Source organism: Rhineura floridana, chromosome 18, assembly GCF_030035675.1.
Source record: "Rhineura floridana isolate rRhiFlo1 chromosome 18, rRhiFlo1.hap2, whole genome shotgun sequence".
Taxonomy (NCBI): Eukaryota; Metazoa; Chordata; class Lepidosauria; order Squamata; family Rhineuridae; genus Rhineura; species Rhineura floridana.
The window spans coordinates 18,676,459-18,695,583 of record NC_084497.1 but is presented as its reverse complement, the minus strand read 5'-3'; the positions used below and the strand labels follow the sequence as shown (position 1 = coordinate 18,695,583).

At 46.2% G+C, this 19,125-nt stretch overlaps 1 protein-coding gene and 1 pseudogene across 3 annotated transcripts in view; both read right to left on the bottom strand.

Annotated features, from left to right (window-relative positions):
- The window catches only part of KAZN (kazrin, periplakin interacting protein), a 262,989-nt gene that overhangs the window by 149,941 nt on the left and 93,923 nt on the right, over positions 1-19,125 (bottom strand). The window lies entirely within an intron of this gene.
- Positions 10,713-10,831, bottom strand: LOC133372974 (5S ribosomal RNA; annotated as a pseudogene).

Genomic DNA, 19,125 nt, shown 5'->3' with positions numbered 1-19,125 from the left:
ACCCTTAGTACTGACAGGATGAGGCCTTCCATATTGGTTTCTTAAAAATAATGCACACATCTATATTTGTGTAGGGAACACTTTTTCAGCCTCCCTGAGAGCCCTCAGGTGGACTATTACATAGGTGACAATGCACTAAGTCCTACTCAGTCCATTGAAGTCCATGAACTTAATGGATGGTATCCAATGCTAGCCTACTCAGAGTAGATCCACTGAAGTTAACAGACATGACTAACTTCTGTTCATTAATTCCAGTGAATCTACTCCGAGCTGCACTTAGTTGAATACAACCCAATGAACTTAAGTCCATAGATTTCAATGGCACAGGGTTGTATCCAAGTAAGCCCTACTCTGGATTGGTCTATTTGTATTCATGTATTTATTGCATTTATATCTCACCTTTCCTCAACGGAGCTCAGGGCAGAGTACACAGCCCTCCTTCCCTCCCCACTCACAACAGCTCTCCAAAGTAGTTTTTAGGCTGAGAAACCGCAAGCAGGAATCTCCCAGTCTGGCACCCTAACCGTTACACCGCTTGGGCTCACTAAACAGTGTGAGGGCTCAGAATATTATTTATCAGTGAATTCTTAGTTCTGCAGATACTGAGCAGGTTAAGACATTGGTCAAAGAGTGTGATGCAAATTTAGATGCAAAGCACATCATCCAAACACATCCTGTTTTTAGGGTGGATGCAACATTGGCTGTTGTTATTGTTTTAACATTCTGTTAGAGCCATACGACAACGGAACCAATGACCTAGAGAGGTAGAGGCAGCTGGACAGCCATCTGTCGGGAATGCTTTGATTTGGATTCCTGCATTGCGCAGGGGTTGGACTTGATGGCCTTATAGGCCCCTCCAACTCTACTATTCTATGACTCTATGATGTTTGCTGCCCTGGGCTTCTTTGAGAGGAAGGGTGGGATAAAAAAGTATTAAATAATAATAATAATAATAATAATAAATATCATCCACAAAAGTACTTATTGGCGCTTACTCTGACTTGAGGACCTCTTTTGCTGAATTCCACTTCAAAATCATGCATTTGGAAAATACAAAAATATCCCCTCCAGACCAACCTCCCTGTATACGTGGCTAGAAGATCCCTGCCAGAATTTAACAATAAATCTAGAAGGCCCAAAACCGTATTATGCCCTTGCTTATTTAGATTCTTCAATAACTAGCGGGAGAATGTTATTTAATGAAGCTGAGCCAGTTGCTGGTGTTATATCAGCATTTCAACAAGTTTATACTGTCCTCATTTAAAAGAAAGCTCTTTTTTTTTTAGAGTTTGCAGTGTTTTAACTTTATAACAAGATAATGGCTGATGCAAAGAAACAGATGGAACTACAGCATTTGATGATGTTCTGATATGGGGAATACCATCCAAAACTTCTACAGGGAAGAACTGGGTGATTCAACACAAGGATGTGCGTGCCACATTGTTTCACAGAATCACAGAATAGTAGAGTTGGAAGGGGCCTATAAGGCTCAATGCAGGAATCCAACTTAAAGCATACCTGACAGGCGGCTGTCCAGCTGCCTCTTGAATACCTCCAGTGTGGTTTTACTTAAGATTGAATCAAGCGTGCCAGTGTTGCATCTTGCAGGCCAACCGTGTCCATCCTGACTTCACATTCCTGCCTGCCATTCCTGGAATACTGACTGTTTGCCTCAGCTGTCTGATTCTTGGGGAGCTCAAAATAGTAGCTATCGGTGATTTCATAGAAATGTATTTTCTGGACCAGAAACGTGAATCTTGTAAAGCTCAAGGTGAAGTGAACAATTCTTCTCCAGATCAGTTTTCAATCTGAGCCTGAGAAGAATTCAACTCCTTCCTTGCTATCACCCACCCACTTCTAAACACTCTCTCTAGTCCTCTAGAATTCTCACAGCTTCCCTCCATTCCCTAGTTACCTGCTGAAAACACTCTTCAAACACTAGGTACAATTTCCCCAGAAAGAAGATAAAGAGAATGCTATAAACAGTTTAGAGAAACAAATAGACAAAGAAGAATCCCCTGACGAAGGCTGATATATAATACAGCTGAAACGCGTTGGGCATTTTTAAAGAAGACAAAATAGAATAAACAACTTCAGAACGTTAATGGTCATTTGGGTTTTATACCCCCTTTCCTTTTTACAATTTCCCCATGGACATACGGTATCCATAATAGTCCTTCAATCAACTAAATTTTCCATGGGTACCTTTCTGGGTTTGTCAGGTGCACTGCTACTGGAGGGGGAGAAGGGAGAGACAGACTTTCCACTGCTTCCAGAGTTAAAGGAGCTGGGGGTTTAAGCGGGTGGAAGAAGTTTGAAGGCTCCCCAGTGAGCAGGAGAGAGGAGGTTGAGGGATGAATTAGACTCCACCAGAGATCATGGAGGGCACAATTAGACTCAGAAAAAGCTGCACTGATTTTCAAAGTTTGGTTTTCTGAAGCAAAGTGAAAACACAACCAGGGAAAGAGTGTCACACCATCAACAGAACTCGCCATTGGAGTTTCTTGTTTTGGAGTTCCAGATTCGGCTTGGTTCTCTAGTTGAGTGGGCTGTTGGCCAATTGGAGCTGTTTGGGAGTGCCAAGGAAGGTGGACACATCAGATTTCTCAAGAAGAGCCCTGCTGGATCAGACCTTAGGGCTATCTCAGGGATGGCCCTCCAAATATTGCAGGCTACAACACTCATAACTCCTGACAATTGGCCATGTTGGCTGGAGCTGATGGGAGTTGTAGCCCTCATCATCTGGAGAGCACCGTGTTGGCTACATCTGGCCTAGCTAGTCCAGCATCCTGTTTCCCACAGTGTCCAACCAAAGGCCTTGCGGGAAGGCCACAAACATGACAACAGTGCAACAACACTTTCCTCACTCATGTTCCCCGACAGCATATTGCTTCTGATCCTGAAGGTAGCATATAACCATCATAGTAGCAGCCTATCCAATGAAAGTTAGCCTTTGGCTTGTGAGACTAGCTCAGAGGCCATCTCCAGCTGTGTCCTCTCCGTCTTCTCCATTGCCATCTCCAACTCAGAAGTGGCTTCTGTGAAGTGTTTGGGGAGTTACTTCACCCAGCCCTTGGAAAATACCTTCCAGGGCTGTGCACCAGATTCAGTCAAAACCTGAACTGAATCAGGGCAATTCAGCCAAGCTGAGTGGAGACAGACCCAGATGGACTCCCCAGAGCAATCCAGGGCTGACAGGGAGTGGAGTATTGGGTGGGGGGGAAAAGAGGTGCACACATCCTCAGTGCATTCCATGCAGGGAACATACTGGAGAACAGTAGACCCTTGAATCCTCCATTCAACAGCGGGTGAGTGGAGGGTGCCATCCTGCTGGCTTCAGGGTGCTGCTTCACAAGCATGTTCCCTACAGGGAATGCCATCCCCAGTTTTAAGATCCCTAATTAAACATCAGCCCCACTCTTGAATTGATTCGGGGCTGGATTTGGGTTGGGTGTTCCCTAGGTTGCCCTGGATCACATTGGGGGGGGCAGTGTGCATAGCCCTAGCAACTGCTTCAAGAAATCATACCTACACAAGTGTGCCTCTCATCTCTGTCAAAGAGCATCCAGCCTCAAATTTGATTGCAGCATCTCTCTTCCTGGCAAGCTCCTCCTCTCCTGGAGAGAAATGGAGTTGAATGACTAGCATCTCCCTACCATTACCACTTCTGTAATCACTATAATTACAGAGAAAATGATTGTCAGCTATAACGGATTAAAGTGTCATTGAAGGTTTTTTTAATCCTTCAAAACATGAACAGAATGGCAAACTTGGTATTTTCAAGAGGCAAGCAAATCTACTCTACTCTGCACTGTCAACCACAACCCCTCAGGGCTGGATCATACATGATATATGACATGCAGTGTTGGAAGATTCAGGACAGATGAAAGAAAGTATTTTTTCACACCGTACATAGTTAAGCTATAGAATTCATGTCCACAAGACGTAGTGATGACCACCAACTTGAATGGTTTAAAAAGAGAACAAATTCTTGGAGGTTGAGGCTATCTATGGATACTAGTCACAATGGCTGTGTTCTGTCGCCATTGTCAGAGGTAGTATGTCTGTGTAGTTGGAGAAAGGCCCTTTAAGTCAGCACAGCCGGCTTCTCAAAGAGGCAGGACCAGCTGCCGTTCAGGCTGTGCCAGCCTACATCAGGCCTCAGATGACCCTCAGCCCTTTGCTGAGACAACACCTTCCAAAGCTCAGCCAGCAGGGCCACTGGGAGCTGTCCAGGGTTCTGACTTGCTTAGGGGACTTGCCTTGGACTCCTACCTGGCCAGACTTGAACAACACTTTTACCTCCCTTGTGAAGCCCAAGTCCTAGCAAGACAGGGTACCTTTTAGATATGTGCCATAAAATACCATCCTTCCTCAAAACCAAGAGCCTTTGGAAGCCCCACACCTTCCTCACTACACAATTTGTTCACCTGGATTGTGACTGCAGGAGGCTGATATGGCATCGCTAAAAGCCAATCTCTTCTCCCAGGTATGTGATGGAATATGATAAATGTTCCACTGCTTACAGCTGCTGAAGTTTTGCAGTGGATATTTATGCGCTGTTGTCATTTTATTTTAATGTATTTTTTTTTTTTTTGCTCTTTCATGTTATGCCTTGGGCTCTTAATTTTTTATAAGTCTCTTTGAAAGCTTTTTTTTGTAGGGAGCAAATAATTCAAATAAATGAATTCTCCTGTATAATATTTAACAGATATCTGGTCTTGCATATCTGCTGTCAAGATGTATAAAAAGCGGGGGGGGGGGGAAGACTCATTCAAAAGGATGAGGTGAACAATCTAGGGATGAGGCAGCTTTGGCCCTTCATATGTTTCTGAACTATAACTTGCATCACCCCCAACAAGCATGGTCAATGGCCGGGGATGATGGGAGTTGTAGTAACATCTGGAGAGCCAAAGGTTTCCCTCACGTGACCTAGATGCATTTTTATTTATTTAGAAAAATGTATAAACCGCTTAATTTCTAAGCAGCATGCTTAATAAAAGTGCAGACAAAATGCAGTTAAAATCCACAAAACTGTTAAAAAACCAAACACCTTCACCCAACAAAAATGAGGGACAGGCAATTGAGGCAAGGCAACAGAAAGGACTTCAAACAATGCATAACATTATTATAATTCAAACATAGATAAAACTAAGTAAAACATTTTTGCAAATGAACTTAGATAACTAAATGGTATGTCTGTATGGGTCTGCTAAATAAAAATGTTTCCAGCAGGCTTCTGAAACAATATAGGGAGGGTGTCTGCCTAATGTCAATAGGCAGGGAGTTCCAAAGCACAAGTGCTGCCGCACTAAAAGATTGGAACATTACGTGGCACTCGGGAAAATGCAGGTTCTGCAGAGCAAAGCACACATGGGGCAAGGCCTTAGCTAAACTGACCCCAAGCCATTAAGGGCTTTATATACCAACAGTAACACATTTAGCCTTGCAACAAATCAGCCACCAGAGGAGATCTTTGAGCACAGGTGGAATATGCCGATAGGATCTCACTCCTGTCGGCAGTCGTGCTGCAGCCTTCTGTGATTTCCAGATCAACCACAAGGGCAGCCCCACGCAGAGTGCTCTGCAGTGATCTATTCTTGAAGGTGCCAATGCCTGGTAACAGAACTATTGTGGTCAAGCTATCCCAGTCCAGGAGCGGTTACGGCTGGTAAAAGACGTCTTTACCAGGCAGCTGCCAAGTCAGGGACAGTCCATTACCCTACACTGCTTCATCATCCAAAGAAAAATTAACAGACAGCTGCATGAGAGGATCAATCACTACCAGCCCAGAATATCAGATATCCTGCTACCCTCTGGCATCACATCACCATTGTTCAGTATCACAAGACCAGGGCAAATTGATTCTTCCTCCTCATCTTCATTTTCTACTTTTGATTACAATTTAAAGTTAATTTACATTGCGCCAAAGGGCTAGGAAAGCATCAGAGGACTTTCCTACTGTTTGACTTTCACAACCACGCATTAAGTAAATAAATGTTGGAGACTGCACTTTAAGAAGGATGCAGCCAAACTGGAACGGGTTCAGAGGAGGGCACCAGGGATGATCAGGGGACTGGAAACAAAGCCCTATGAGGAGAGACTGAAAGAACTGGGCACATTCAGCCTTGAGAACACTGAGGGGAGATGCAATAGCACTCTTCAAGTACTTGACAGGTTGTAACACAGAGGAGGGCCAGGATCTCTTCTCAATCGTCCCAGAGTGCAGGACAAGGAATAATGGGCTCAAGTTGCAGGAAGCCAGATTTCAACTGAACATCAGAAAAAAATTCCTAACTGTTAGAGCAGTACAACAGTGGAATCAATGACCTAGGGAGGTAGTGAGCTCTCTAACACTGGAGGCCTTCAAGAGGCAGCTGGATAGGCACCTGTCAGAGATGATTTCCTGTGTTGAACAGAGGGTTCGACTTGATGGCCTTATAGGCCCCTTCCAGCTCTACTTTCAATGATTCTATTACTCTCCTGACGGAAACATATGAACACAGGAATCCTGCTGAATCAGGCCAAGGGTTCATCTAATACAGTAACCTACTTCCCACAGTGGCCAGCAAGATGTCACTACCAACCTGTCATGCTCTGGAGGCGGGCTGGAGTCTCAGTCAAGGAGGGGGAAGCCTTTTCCAAGAGAACAAGGTTCAAGGTGCAGCATAGCCTCAAGCAGTCAGGCCAAGCACAGAGAATGAGCGCAGGTCCAAAACACGATCCAGAAACAAGATCAACATCACAGAGAATTCAGCAAGGAAGAGACCATAAACCAGAAGAGCCCAGAGGCCTGTGTTGTTTCCAGCAACTGGAACACTCAAAAGGGGGGCTTGTATACTCTGCCCTTCTAAATTGCACTCTAACCACAGCTGCTGGAAGTCTAGCAGTAACAGGGATTGCTTACTCCTGAGTTAGATGCCTTACTCACAAGTAGACCAATGAATGACTCTGCGTCCATGGACACATACCTTGTCATCGCTCTTCAGCCTGGACCCGGAGCTTTTGGCACCAGCGCCCTCGAGGACGTGGGTGGAGGAGGGCTCCACTTCCTCCTCTGACAGATCTAGGGGTTCTTACTCAGGTATCAACCCAGAGGGCCCCTCAATGGAAGCCTCAGCACTGGGTTCAAATATTTGACCTGTGTGGCGTCTGGTTTGTCCTCTGAGGGCTCAGTGGCCGGCGCCAGGACAGAAACAAGTGCGACAGAATCTCACGATCAGGGAGAGAATTGAGGCAACAGATCCTGTGCCGTCAGGGCCCCTCCAGCAACTGGTGTTCAGAGGTAAACTGCCTCTGAGCACAACAGTTTTATATCGCCATCATGAGTAGGAGCCATTCATGTGTCTAGTCATCTTTTACAGCCATCATGCAGCAGTGAGCTCCATAATTCACCCTCCCACTTGCCGCCCTGGGCTCTGACCGGGAGGAAGGGCAGGAGATATATCTATATCTATATATTATTTTGGTCTGTCCTGAATCGCCTGCCAATCAGCCTCATTGGCCGACTCCAAGTTTCAGCATTCTGAAAGAGAGAGAAAACTCGCTTGCTCACTCAGATTCTCTCTCTCCAAACCATGCATTGTTTTATAAACCTCCATCCCAGAGACGGGGAACCTCTGGTCTCCAGCTGTCACTGGATTGCAACTCCCATGCGACTGTCAGGCCACGTTGGCAGGGGATGATGGGAGTTGGGAGCCCGACAACATCTAGAGCAGGAGTGAGGGATCTTTTTTCAGCCGTAGGGCCGTATTCCCCCAGAAGGCTTCTGGGGGCCGGGAGAGGGTCCAATGGGGGAAAATAGGCAGAACAAAATATGGTGACTCTTGCCTTTGGACAACAGGCCACCCGCCTGCCATGAAAGTCAGAGGTTTCTACACACACCTCCATCCTCTATTTGGGCAGAGCAATGAATGTGAACATTACCTTTGTACAGTAGGCTAGCTGGTAGTTGGATTCCTGTATTGAGCAGGGGGTTGGACTTGATGGCCTTATAGGCCCCTTCCAACTCTACTATTCTATGATTTTATGGTACACACACTCGTGCACGCCCACCTCTGTCCTCCATCCAGGCAAACCTGTCCTGGCCAACTCCATTGGATTCATACTCGCTGGTGTATTTTCCTCCATTGTGTGTCATGTGGAACTTCAGTCTAGGACAGCCTTTCCCAACTAGTGGGCCACCAGGTGTTGTTGGACCACAATTTCCATCTTTCCTGAGCATTGGCAATGCTGGCTGAGGCTGATGGGAGTTGTGGTCCAACATCAGCTGGTTGCCCACTAGTTGGGAAAGGCTGGTCTAGAGCATCTTGTGCATCAGCATACGGGCTACACAGGATTCTGCAGCTCTACACGGCATAACTAGGCATGGCTACTCAAAGCTAAGACACTGCTGCAGCAATGAGACCCCCCCCCAAAAAAAACAATCAAATAGGTTTGGGGCAGGTTCTTTCTACTTGCGTGGGGAAAGTGTCACCAAACGGGAATGCGTGAGCAAGTGAGTGCTCCTCTGAGATGGAAAAGTGGGGGGCTACCTGTGCCTGCGGGAGTAGCTGTCTGTGTGTCCGGTGCGAGAGCTGGACGGTGGCACCTCATTGAAACCCTCCTCCTGTAGAGGAGCTGTGTGTGGTGGCGGCAACTTGAGAGAAGAGGAGGGGAGGGGAGGGGAGGGGAGGAGGCCAGCTCCTGGCCAGCCAGTGTTCCCTCTCTTATAACTGGAGCTAAGCTGGTATAGCACAGTGGGGAGGAGAGCCTGGCTGGGAGTCCAGAGTCTGTGAGTTCAAATCCCCACTTGTGTCTCCTGGGTGTCAAGCTAGTTAAAGATCAGCCCCACAGGGAGTGGCTCAGGGGTTACGTGCCCTGCCACCTTTGCAGCTGTGGGCAAGCTGCATAGTCCCAAGAAGCCCAGTTGCCCCCCCAGCTGGCAGTTGCGGACAAGAAAGGGGCTGGCTTGTGCAGCTGTGGCAAGCTGAGCAGGCCCCAGCCAGCTGGGGAGGACTAGCCCCAGAGGGAGGCAATGGTAACCCCCCTCTAAATACCGCTTACCATGAACACCCTATTCGTAGAGTCGCCATAAGTCGGGATCGACTTGAAGGCAGTCCATTTCCATTTCCAGGGGAAGGAGCTGTCAATGTCCAAAGTGCTGAAGCTTTCTGCTCCAGGACCTCTCTGTTGCAAGCTGCTGGGCCCCACTCCTGGGTCCCATTCTCTCTCTTCTTCTCCCTGATCACAGGCCTCAGGACAGGCACTAGCAGAGCTGAAGAACACATTCCAGCCTGGTGAAAACACTTAAGGAAAGTGCAGAGCAGGTGGGTGGGGAGTGGGTGTGGCCTGGGGAGAATTCTGAGGGCCAGATAGAGAAGCTTGAGGGGCCACATTTAGCCTCCATGATTGGTTGCCTACCAAGGTGCTGACCAGAACTCTCAAGTCTAAACAGAAGATACATTTCTCCGTGGTAACAAATGTGAAATGTCCACCCATTAGATGTACGCCTGCCAGTATCACATCACTTCACAGGCATGTCACAACCAAATTAGCCCAGTTAGGCATCTGCTGCTGCTGCCTATTTGGTGACTGGCCTATTCCGGTCATTACAGGCCATTAAAAACATCACACTGCATTTGCTGCAAGGCAAATCACAGTCCCCAAAAGGAGCTGTCCATTAGATCAAATTTACTCATCTTAATTTTAAAAAGTGTGTCGAAACTGTAAAATGTGTGCCGGGTTAACAGCAATCTCTCTCCTCTCCCCCACACCAGCTCCCTCATCCGACATGGAGCTCCAGGAATTGTTTCTCCTGCCTCATTTGCAGCGGATGGAATCCTTTTGGAATTCCAGCAGCCAAATGAACCTTATAATTGTGAATACGGTGTGTGTATTTCTCTTCCCATTAAACATTTCTACAGTACTCTGCAGCCTCCCCAGCTGCCCATACTTCCTGATCCACAAAAACCCTGTGAGAGGAGTTGTCTTCATGATGTCTTCCTTGGGTTTTAACTGAAGCCAGAAGAGCTGGCTATCAAGCACCTGAGTTCAGTGATTTTGTTTTTCAATAAAATGCTTCCATTTAAAGTGTTTCAAGTTGATTTGTTTAAAAGTAAAAGACTTCTCTTTTTAGAACAACAACAATGAGCGTGTGTCAGAGGCAAGGAAGACAGCCTCTCCATCTTCCCACACTTACAGGAAAGCCCAGCTGAGGATATCACAGGGCTTTCAAAGGACTGGGGGCACCCAGGGAGGCTGCAGGTCAATGGAGAAATTATTTGTCAAATGAAAGAAAGGACCTTCACAAACACTCCTCGGTCATCTCAAAAGAAAGGTAAGCATGACAAAAACACTGGGTTGTATCCAGTGCTAGTCCTACTCAGAGCAGTCCCACTGGAATTAATAAACATGACTAACTTAGGTCCATTACTTTCATTGGGTTTACTCTGAGGAAAACTTTGTTGTTGTTATATGCCTTCAAGTCGAATACAACTTATGGCGACCCTATGAATCTTTTTTGGATACATTCATACAGTTTTCATGGTAAGAGGTATTCAGGGGGGAGTAGAAAAAGAGGAAGGCCAAACGAGAGATGGATTGATTCCATAAAGGAAGCCACAGACCTGTACTTACAAGATCTGAACAGGGTGGTTCACGACAGATGCTATTGGAGGTTGCTGATTCATACGGTCGCCATAAGTCGCAGTCGACTTGGAGGCACATAACAACAACAATGGCACCCAGTATTTCCAGGCGGTCTCCCATCGAAGTACTAACCAGGCCTGACCCTGCTTAGCTTCCGAGATCAGAGGAGATTGGGAGTGTTCAGGGTAGGATGGTCGTAGGCGAGGAAAACTTAGTTCAATATCTTTCCATTTAGTTCAGCATTAGTTCAATATCTTTCCATTATCTTTCCATTTGAGGCTCAAATCCCCATCCCCTGTTCCTGCTGAGCTGCACAAATGATGCCTAAGGATCTATGCCATGGGTCTACTCTGAGGAGAACGTAGTGGGAAACAACCCACTACTCTCCACCCATCCAAATGTCACCAAAACCATCTCTCCCATTTGATCATTTCTCACATTAATTGATGGAGAATGGCCTAAGGGAAAATGAAGAAGAAACGTCCGGCGCAGCGCTAAATTAATCCTACACGCGGTTGTAGAATCGCTCTAGCCTTGTCGCCCAGTTAGGTATCACGCTGCCAGTGCGCAAGGGGAAAGACTTCGAACGCAGAGGTTGCAAGCTGTCGCCGGAGGGAGTGGATTCGTCAAGGAAGAAACCAACTCCCCCAGAGAGGTGAATTATCTGTGGCTGTGAACCATTTACAAGAAGAGTAAGAAATTGGGACAAGAACATATCCATCGGTTCATCTAGCTTTGTATTGTCTACTCTGACTGGCAGCAGTTCTCCAGGATTTCAAGCCGGAGTCTCTCCTAGCCCTCCCTGGAGATGCCAGGAAACGAACCAGGAAACATCTGCATGCCAAGCAGATGCTCTGCCACTGAGCTACGCCTTTCCCCTCGTAGAATTCTGCTTGAACCTTTCTCCCCGTATGAATTTTGCCTTGGATGCCAGAGTTGCAAGTTAACAGACATTGCTTCCAAAGAGGAACCAACACATTAGGAACGCTCTGCTGGCCTGCTTTTTAAAAAATTGTTTCTTAATTTCTGTAGAGTGCTGCTGCCATCCTGTCTTCTCCTTCCTAATTATCAAAAGAAAAAAAGAAAAGCAAACTTGATATGACTATGAAAATGGGAATGGACTGCCTTCAAGTCGATTTCAACTTATGGCGACCCTTGGGCCAGTCACTGCCTCTCATGAAAACCCTATTCATAGGATCGCTGTAAGTCGGAACCGACTTGAAGGCAGTACATTTACATTTTTATGAATAGGATGTTCATGGTAAGTGGTATTCTGAGGGGTTTTTACCATTGCCTTCCTCTGAGGCTGAGAGGCAGTGACTGGCCCAAGGTCACCCAGTGAGCTTCATGGCTGTGTGAGGATTCAAACCCTGGTCTCCCAGGTCGTAGTCCAACACCTTAACCACTACACCACACTGGCTCATATATATATATATATATATGACTGTATGAAGATGCTTTTTGTGTGCTGTTTCACTGCTGCATGCATGCATTCGGGAGCACTGCTAAACCAATGCAAACCGACCCGACTCAATGTGGACAATGTGAACAATTGCATTGGGATTCTTTGCCTGTGGTGTCTTTGCTAATGTACGACAGTGCACGTGTGCATCAGTAAAACAACAGACAAAAAAAAAAGGACACTGATGCAATCATACATATAATTGCACTATCAAGACTGCTTTTCTTTTACTGCTGCACAGTGATAATGCAGGCAAGGGGGAAGATGTCAATCAGAGTGGCTAACGTGTGGACCCTGAAATGATCTTGAACTCCAGCCCTCATTATCCCCAGCCAGTATGGCCAATAGTCGGGAATGATGGGAGTTGTAGTCCAGCAGCATCTGGAGGTAGCTATGATAGCTTTGCCCTACTACAAGATCCCAGTGGACACTGATGGCCCTGTCCTACTGCCTATTTCTTTCAACCAGAGATATCAGGGATCATGCAAAGCCTGTGTTCAACCTCTGAGTGATGGTCTATGGAAACCACACATGCTTCAACTCAAGAACAATTTTTTAAAAATTATTTCAGGTACTGAGGAGAAGCAGAACACAGTGGAAGGTAATCAATGCATGAAATACCCTAAAAACAAACAGTGCCACAACCAACTGCAATGATCAGTTTCCACACTGAACCTTGCATTGGATGGTCCCTTCAAAACAAATGGATAAAGAATAGGGATGGGTGAGGCTATTTCCAGTCTGTTCACATGCATTCATTCATAAATCTGTTCCATCCTCTTTCCATAACAATCCAGGTTGTTGGGTTTTTTTAAAAACAACAACACAAAAATGTGCATGATTTTATATGTACTTTTTCACAAGAAGCCCTCTTATGGCATGTATTTTAGCACATTTTTTGAACACAATGTATCATAAATGTGCATTTTTGTATGCATTTTGGATTTTTAAAAAAAGCCAGGAAATGCACTGTAAAATTCAGAGAGGTGCAAAAACGGAAGGATAATTGTAATTTGATATTGTTATTGTTATTATTATTATTAAAATAATTTTAACACCTTGCAATTCAAGAAGAAATGGCAAGATGGTTCACAAACAAATAAAAAACTGGAAATCTGCAAGAATAAAACTATTTGTAATACACAGTGAAACAGCATTAAAACACCCATAATTGAAATAAACAATAAACAAGCTCATTAAAATAACAGCTAAACAGTAAAAACAACACTCAAAGCAGGAGATTCAAGCCAGGTGATCAGGGAAACGCAGGAAGGTGCGTCTTCAAAAGCCAGTGGAATGCCACCACTGGGGATTCCACAGTACTGGTGCCACCAGTGGAAAAATAAAAAGGAGGTCAAAAACCAGAATGCTAGAAAGATATGGCTTTATTCTGTGCACAAAGGCATCTAATAATTTCTTGTATATAAAAAAGATGAATTTCTGTATAAAATATATCAAAGCCCAACGCGTTTCAGCCTGTGTAGTCAAGCCTTCATCAGGGGAAAATAAATTCTTCTGTGAAGTATTGTGACAACCTGGTATTTTCCTTATTGCTGTTGTCGACAACAGTTCTGATGCCTGAGAATGGTAGGGATGTCCACCCTTCCAGATCTCAGATGGATGACCTCAGGCCTCAAGACAAGCCTGCAACATGGACAGTCATCTTTACAGAGAAGAGCATGAGGGCTCAAGGTTTATCTCACCTGAAGAGTAATTAAAAAGGGCTGGTCCCAATCAATTTTCTGTCCTTTGCTATTAGATAGTGACACCAGTCACAACATTGGCAAAAAGAGCAAAAGGTGTTATTCCTTGTTTTCTTCTTCCAAGGAGTGTTAAAAAGAACTTGAAACAAAATCTGAACGAAGCCCATCAGAGGAGATGGCTTTCACTTTTCCACACAATGAGCTTTCAGGTCCTCAGGAAATCTTATCCTTTCTTCCAGGATGGAACTCAAAGTGGCATCTGACAGGGCTGGGGAAACTTTTTCAGCCCAAGGGCCGCATTCCCTTCTGGAGAAGCTTCCACGGGACACATGCCACTGGTGGGCGAGACCAAAGGCAAAAATGGGCAGAAAAGCAGATGTACATTTTCACTACGTACACTCCCATCTCCACTCAGGCAAGCAACGGGCATGATCGGAACTCAACAATGTGTTTCTGCCAGACAGATACACCTGTGGTGCAAAGCGGGGCCAGTAGAGGGATGTGGCTTGGGAAAAATTCTGAAAAATTCAGACAGGGCACATTCACAGCCCCGGCCGGAGGATCCCCATCCTTGGCACAAGGTCATGACCCCAACCTGCACTAGCAGCTAGGCCTCTGACCCAGGGGACGGGAGCAGGAAACACTTGTAGAGGGAAGCTCAGCAACACCAGCTGCGGAGGTGCTGTCCCCAGATCCAGTCTTCAGCACTGGTACTCGTGGCCAGGATACCATTGAGGTACAGCCCTCTGAACTGTGACTCCCAGAGAAATCACCTTCCTGGGCTAGGTTCCCCTGAGGAACCACACACCCCTTTACACCAGGAGATCCATGCACCACAGTGCAATTCGCAAGCTGGGAGGTGGCTGGGAGAGCTAGACTCCAGAGGGACGCCCTTTTAAGGTTCTCCAGAAAGGTGGGGGGGATCTTGAGAGGAGTACGTCTGGCCCAAGACCTCAGTTGGGCTCCGGGCCTTGTTGGAGCAAATTGCCGGCTTGGCACTCTCCAAGGTGCTGGGACTCCAGCCAGCCTGGTGTCCTGCAGGTGGGAATTGGACTACAACTCATATCAGCCCCAGTCAGCATACCATGGTCATTATGGCACACTCACCCCCATCCTCAGGGCTACAAGTTTCCACCACCATCTTCTTTCTCAACACTAGCCAGTCATGAGCACTCAAGCTTCCACCCCTTGGCACTTGACAGGGAAGCCTCTGCATTCTTCCGCTAGTCCATGCTCACTTGTTCTAGCCCAAGTTGCTTGGAGCATGGACGCATGCATGCACGCATGCTGCACAATCAGCACTTAGTAGCACCAAGAAGGGTGAGCTGGAGTGATGAAGAAGTTCAGTTCTGACTCTTAGGGACCAGTGTTCCTATACGGAGCAAAATACCTGTCTGGATTGTTAATGGTACATTACAATTTTTTTTAAAAAAAAGCTTTTCAGACTTATTCTTAGTTTCTGAGAATGATGCCTGCACAGAATTGCTTCTGCCACCAACGTACTGGCTGGCCACTGTGAGAACAAGATGCTGGACTAGATGGGCTATTGGCATGATCCAGCAGGCTCTTCTTATGTTCTTATGACTGGAATCAAGTGGATCCACAGTTGGCTCCAGAATCATACTCAAAGAGTGCTTATCAATGGTTCCTTCTCAAACTGGGCGGAAGTAACAAGTGGGGTACCACAGGGCTCGGTCCTGGGCCCAGGGCTCTTCAACATTTTTATGAACGACTTGGATGAGGAGGTACAGAGCATGCTTATCAAATTTGCAGATGATACAAAATTGGGGGGCATAGTTAATACCATGGAAGACAGAAAGAAAATTCAAAGGGACCTTGATAGGCTGGAGCATTGGGCTGAAAACAACAGAATGAAATTCAACAGGGATAAATGCAAAGTTCTACACCTAGGAAAAAAAAACCAAATGCACAGTTATAAGATGGGAGATACTTGGCTCAGCAATACGACATGTGAGAAGGATCTTGGAATTGTCGTTGCTCACAAGCTGAATATGAGCCAACAGTGTGATGTGGCTGCAAAAAAGGCAAATGCTATATTAGGCTGCATTAACAGAAGTATAGTTTCCAAATTGCGTGAAGGATTAGTTCCCCTCTATTCAGCACTGGTTAGGCCTCATCTTGAATACTGCATCCAGTTCTGGTCTCCGCACTTCAAGAAGGATGCAGACAAACTGGAACAGGTTCAGAGGAGGGCAACAAGGATGATCAGGGGACTGGAAACCAAGCCCTATGAGGAGAGACTGAAAGAACTGGGCATGTTTAACCTGGAGAAGAGAAGACTGAGGAGAGATATGATAGCACTCTTCAAGGACATGAAAGGTTGTCACACAGAGGAGGGCCGGGATCTCTTCTCGACCATCCCAGAGTACAGGACACAGAATAATGGGCTCAAGTTGCAGGAAGCCAGATTTCGACTGGACATCAGGAAAAACTTCCTAACTGTTAGAGCCATACCACAATGGAACCAATTACCTAGAGAGGTAGTGGGCTCTCCGACACTGGAGGCATTCAAGAGGCAGCTGGACAGCCATCTGTTGGGAATGCTTTGATTTGGATTCCTGCATTGAGCAGGGGGTTGGACTTGATGGCCTTTTAGGCCCCTTCCAACTCTACTATTCTATGATTCTATGATTTCACTATTCCACTATTCCAGGCTATGGTCTGAAGGCACATAAGGCCAGTTCCCTGCTGAAGCTAAGCAGGATCAGGTCTGGTCAGTGCCTGGAGAAACTGCCTGGGAACCATATGTAAGCTGCCTTGGGTTTCATGCAAAAAGAAAGGTGGGGTATAAATGTAATAAATAAATATTATTCCACCTTAAACACTCATGGCTTCCCCCAAAGAATCCTGGGAGGTGTAGTTTGCGAAGGGTGCTGAGAGTCATCAAGAGGCTCCTATTCCCCTCTTAGAGCTACAATTCCCAGAATTCTCTGGGAAGAGGGGCTGGCTGTTAAACCACTCTGAAAAGTATCTCTCTCTCTCTGGGGAATAGGAGTCTTCTAACAACTCTCAGCATCCTTCACATGCCCAGTTCTTTCAGTCTCCCCTCATGGGGCTTTTTTCATCCTCGCTGACCTCCTCTGAACCTGTTCCAGTTTGTCTGCATCCTTCTTAAAGTGCGGTGTCCAGAACTGGATGCAGTACTCAAGATGAAGCCTACCCAGTGCCGAATAGAGGGGAACCAATCCTTCACAAGATTTGGAAACTATACTTCTGTTAATGCCCCCTAAAAGAGCATTTGCCTTTTTTGCAGCCACATCACCCTGTTGGCTCATATTCAGCTTGTGATCGACAATGACCCCAAGACCCTTCTCGCAGGTAGTGTTGCTGAACCAAGTAACGCCCATCTTATAACTGTGCATTTGCTTTCTTTTTCCTAGGTGAAGAACTAATGGCTAAATGAAACCTTCACATGCAGGGGCACTATGTCTCTGATGACCAGCTGCTGGGGCAGAACAGCAGGAAAGGCCTGCTGTCCTCAGTCCCTCACTTGTGGCTCCCCAGAGGCATGTGACTGGCCGTTGTGGGAGGAAAGGGTATTTTTGAAATGGCAGCTAATGAAGACACCTGGATAGCCATCTGTCGGGAATGCCTTTATTTGGATTCCTGCATTGAGCAAGGGGTTGGACTAGATGGCCTTATAGGCCCCTTGCAACTCTACTATTCTATGATTCTATAAGACAGGGTGGGGGGCAGGGGTAGAGAAACTTGGGGCCCAGTGACATCACCCCCTACATTGACTTTCCTAGCTGAGATGAGTGCAGGAGGAGATGCTTCTGGTTTCAGTGACAGCCACGCTAGGGGGAAAGGCCGTCGCTCAGAGGCAGAGCATCTGCTTTGCATGCAGGAGGCCCCACATCCAAACCCCAATGGCATCTCCAGGTGGGGCTGGGAACATCCCCCGTTCTGAAACCCTGTGAAGCCTCTGGCAGTCAGTCAGTGTAGACTCTACTGGGCAGGAGGGACCAATGGTCTGACTCAAGATAAGGCAGCCCCCTAGGTCCTTATCGAAATCAGCTCTTTATTCAGAACCATGAGGACTGGAGTCTTGCTTTTTGGTTTGTTTTTAGGGGAAGGGCTGCAGCTCGATGCTGAGAAGGCCTGATTTCCACGCACATGGGCACAGGGTCGATCCCTGAATCTCAAGGGGGGGGAGATTCTCTGTCTGAAACCTTGGGGTGCCTCTGCCAGTCAGTGTAGACAAGGCTCAGCAAGTAAGGCAGCTTTCTGTGTTCCTTCCAGACACCTAGTTTCAGCAATTCTCCCCCTCGGCCCCAAACATTAAATTCTGGCTTTGTCGCGTGCATTATTTCCGAAGGCTTCACTTTTCCAAGCGGCCCAGGTTTGAGTTTTAACAAAGGAGCCTTGGGTGGATAAGGAAATGAGCCCCAAATGCAGATAAGGGAGGACCACCAGCCCCTAAATGCAGTAGACGAACTCTTAATTACTTTTGCATTGTCGCCGCCTCCCCTTCCTTTCTGCCTCCTTGTCCATTAGTCTTCTCCATATGTGTTCAGTGGCTTTGTGAACTGTTTATCAGCGCTAAAGAGGGAGTTCTCCTGGGGCCCATTCACTCAACAGGACTGCCAGGGAAATTGTTAAGAAATTAATTTAGCCCCCAGCAACACGTCAACAATAAAAAGGGGGGGGGACAGAGAGGAGGAATAGGGGCAGACAGTCAACACGACAAAAGCCAAGATTCAGCTTTAACTAGAAATTCGGCTCAGTGGAATGTGGAATGTCAAGACCAGGATAATGACAAGAAACTGCTAACTGGTTATTATCTACTCTTTCCATAGAGGGAGGGGGGTGAAAATAACAGCTCATTAGGAAAAAAAACCCCATGAGTTTAAATCAGCAGACAGTGAAAAGAAGGGAGGGGATGAGAAAGAAAGTATTGTTTCTGGAAAAACATCGAAACTGAATCCCTGGAGGCTGTTGCATGTCTTGCAAAATGACTTACTACTTCTCCTAGACAGTGGCATTCTGGGAGGAGGGGGACAAGAGAGAAGCAATGGAAGGTAGGCAGATGCCCTCTGGTTTATCATCAGTTTTATAGTTTATTGTAGAGGGGTAATGCATGATTTACATTTGAAAGAGAGAGTATTATTTTTCTCTTTTCTTTTTTGTATATATATATATAAGTAGGAAACTTCTAAAGAGGAGACTGCTGATTTCCTTGTTAATCCAAATCCCACCCCTGGAAGGTTTTACATGCTGCCTAAAATCCACAAAGCCAACAATCCTGGTCGCCCAATTGTCTCAGGCAACAACACAGCTACTGAAAGGATTTCTCTGTACATTGACTTA